Genomic DNA, 4130 nt, shown 5'->3' on the forward strand with positions numbered 1-4130 from the left:
CGGTGCTGAACTCTCGATCTCGCTCAGCGAAGGAGAGCTTCAGCACCTCGGACAGCGCCCCGCCCAACGCGCTGACGTCACCCGACCCGCACACATTCATTCTTTGGGGCGCATTTAGGGCTATTCTGTCCCTCTCTTTGTGTCTCTCCTTTTACCAAATGGAACATAAGCTAAGGAGGACATGAGGAATCAATATTTACATTTTTATTTCTGAAAATAATGCTTTGCACCTCTGTTTGAAAAAAGAATGCTTCCTAATGCAGGTAGTGTTGCTGTGTTCGAGACCCACTGTGGGTGACTCTCTCTCTCTGAGGAGTTATACATACTTTATCTGTAACCTGACACATTCTCATGGCAAGTGCCATCCGATTCTCTTATTTGTGTAATTGTAACACAATGGTAGATGAGCAAAAAAATATAAATAAAGTGCCCAAACATTTGACCCCCGCCAAAACAAAAAGTGAATTGTACAAAATGCTTCTGGGATTTAACCTTTTATGTGGCAGTGAGCACACACACACACACTAGTGCACTACGGGCTGTGAGCACACATCCAGAGCAGCCAGCTCCCAGTTGTGTGTGTGTGTGTGTGTCTGCCCCATGATACCAAACTCTATTCAGTTATTCCAAAGACCTGGGATTGATTTCAATCACCCCCCGAGAATATAGCTCCAGAGCCCAATGCTGCAGGGCCATGTATCCTTTCAGCCCATTCCTGGCATTGTGCATATGATCGACCATATGTCAAGCACATTCAGCAGCCATTTCCAGCCTTGGCCTTTAATCACTGAGATGTCCCCTGACTCCCTGAAGTTTTTCATAATATTATGAACTGTAGCTGGTGAAAGACCTAAATACTTTTAGATCTTGCATTGAAAAATAATTCAGTTTGTTGAAAACTCAATTTTTACTGCAAAAAGCAACCCTTTAGTGAATATTTGTTTTATAGTCGCCCCCTTATAATGCAATGCTACAAAACAGTGACATTTTACAGAAGATGTGTGTTTTTATTGCATTTTACAAAACGTTCCAACTTTTTTTTGGAAATGGGGTTTTGTAGATGTTGGAAGATTGCTTTGAGCCTTTGATAGTAGTCAACCACAAGCATGTTAATGGGATCTGAGCTCATACTAGGTTCCACTCAGACTCACTATCACATGTTTTGGGGCGGTGCTGGGGGTCCCTACTATAGAGAACACTTAATTTGTTCCACCTCCCAGGGCACAGGGTTTTTGTACCCCTCTAGTTGGCAACTAGCAGTCAAGAGAGTGACCTTAACCTCATGTGCAGCTCATCCATTTTCCCAGGGGACTAATCAAGATTATACAAAGTGTATCCAATGTGTGCATTTTGTACCTGCAGAATTCACTAATTATAAGGAATACCTTCAAACATTTAAACATATACTTTGTGATAAGAAGTAACCAATGTGAACTGCAATGAAACTGGCAAGGAATATTGCATGAGGCTGTAGCATCTTATATAAGTGGGATGTAACTCACTCATAAGTATTGCACTACAGGGGGAGCCATTTCTCACATATTGACTTTGCTTTAGGAAGTGCTCCGCCAGAGGGTGCTATCTTAGCTTCACTGGCAAAATACGGTGTAGTAAAGGACTGCACTCATGGGTTCTGTCACAGTATTTTGCGGTGCAGGACTAAATTTAAATATCATTCACTGGCGCAGGAGGTTAACCAGTGCAGTGCCCACGGGCGCAGAACAACATAATCATGTAGTAGAATCCTGCAAATGGATAAAAACACTTTTATTGTCTATTGTATTATTTATGAGAAACGATAATGAATCCAGGATTAATTAAACACATTCTAAATATTTGAGAAACTAACCAGTTACGTGTACACCATATGAATTGTGCATTACTGTGCTGCAGAAATGGTGGAGTCTGTAGACACTCAGCCGGCTTCTCATCCGCGTGTATTTGGTGGGTACGTGTGTGCGCATTTGTGCAGCCTGTGGGTTTGTGTGTGTGTGTGTGTGTCCGTGTCACATTTGTGAGGGAATTCGAAGTCCATGATGTTTTTTCACCCAGCAGTCCCTTTAGGGGAGCTGTACAATATTATTTGAGAAGCAGTAACAGTGGCCTTTCATTATCGTGACTAAACCGTGTGGAATGAAAGTCAATTTTAGTGATCCATAGCCTGTTTCTTTATAGTATCTGCCAAGCATCCTCTGATGAAGCAAAAAAAAGAAAAGAAACACCACCAAAGACAGATCATGGAATGTGCAGAGTGTATATAAAACAGAACTATTGAAGTGGAAAACTTTATAAAATGAAAAGTCAGTTTGTAATAAATGATGGGTGAAGTAAAGCATTGTTGTCCTCATTCGAACCAAACGTTTCGAAACTAGAATAATTCACATGGCCCGAGGAGCTGCATCAATCCCAGCAGTCACATTAGCATATAAAAGCTATCACCAATTCAGCCCAGTAATTTCAGGGAGCTGGAGCTCAGAATAAAAAGAGTTAGAAACTATTTTCTGAGGAGAAATTCCTCACACCTAAACACACTTCATGCTTCATTTAATTTAAAACATCACAATCATTTTACACATGATCAGACAAGTCGAAAAGGGTGCACTGCCCATTAGCAGTTAAATAGTAAGGCCTTATTCACTAGTAGCAAGTCTCCTAATACACACATAAAAGTATAAGCTTTGTGAGGACATGAATTGGAAAAAGCTCTTTTTCTTCTATATATAATAAATATGGAACGGCAAAGGGCCTAAGGCGTCAAAACATGAAATGTGACTCCTGGATGGTTACAATAACTTAAGAGAACCTGATCCCATTTTATACCGTCTCCAATAGTGGTGCAGTTACACATTATTAATGAAGCAAAAATTCCTCTTCCCAAAGAACTGGAGTTCACTCACTCCAGTGAACAAAGTTCCACAACATGAAAGCCCAATGTTAAGGACTTTATATAGAGGACCAGGATGGTGTTAGCTAGATAACGTAACCCAAAGTTGAGAAATGTCCCTCAGCTCAAATGTGTCCCAATGAAAAAGAGCTTAAGCGATCTGGCTAAACTGAGAAATCTGGCTTGGTAATAAAGACACCAACCAGATCTACCAAATGAAAAACACATTGATGATAATATATCACTCCATAAAGACATTAATAATGATATGTAAAGTATATTGCAGAATTGCATCTGCATTGGAATAATGTAACCTGTTGTGAATTAATGATTCTCTATTTATTCATGTATGTGTAGTCATTGACCCTTATTTTTCAGGGTTTCTTAATTCATATTTCTTAATTGCATAAATGATTTCCATATTTAAGGCAGGAACACACCCTGGAGGAGGCGCTAGTTCTTCACAGGATGACAAACACTCACACATTCACACCTACAGACACTTATGAATCGCCAATCCACCTACTAATGTGTGTTTTTAGACTGTGGGAGGAAACAAGAGCACCCGGAGGAAACCCACGCAGATACAGGGAGAACACACCACACTCCTCACAGACTCGAGTGGGACTCGAATCCAAAACCTCCAGGTCCTTGGAGCTGTGTGACTGCGACACTACCCCTAGATATACATAAACTAACTAATAAACATATAATATATATAGAAAATAGCAGAAAATTAAAAAATAGACTTAAAAATATATACAGAAATAGACAAATGGAGGAATTTACAAAAATACGGAAACGGGAATATATCAGTGCTTTTGTTCAAATACATATTTTCATTTGGCAGACCTGGTTCTCCATAGCTGTATCTACTTGTAGCCCACATTTGGCCCTGGGCTTGATGACCAATGGTCTTGTCCACCTGTGTGTCTCTCTATATATATCCAGTGTGTCTCATTTAATTTCATGTCTCTCTATAAAAATAATGCACCTTAGAATAGCTGCATTCACTTATAGTATATAAGTGACCATTTTGAAGAGAGTGAGCGTAGCATCAGTTTAAAGTATTAAAACACTGAGAATCTGAGTAATGTAGACTGGAGATAAAAATGCTTTGTGAACTGTAATCAAGTTTTAGAAAGAACCCAAAACGATGTAAAAGTAAATAAAGGTATAGCTATAGGAAATGTATAATACAAAATTATTTGGATTTATTAAATTTTAATTAATTTATCTTCACCAT

The sequence above is a fragment of the Hoplias malabaricus genome, chromosome 9, assembly GCF_029633855.1.
Source record: "Hoplias malabaricus isolate fHopMal1 chromosome 9, fHopMal1.hap1, whole genome shotgun sequence".
Classification (NCBI taxonomy): Eukaryota; Metazoa; Chordata; class Actinopteri; order Characiformes; family Erythrinidae; genus Hoplias; species Hoplias malabaricus.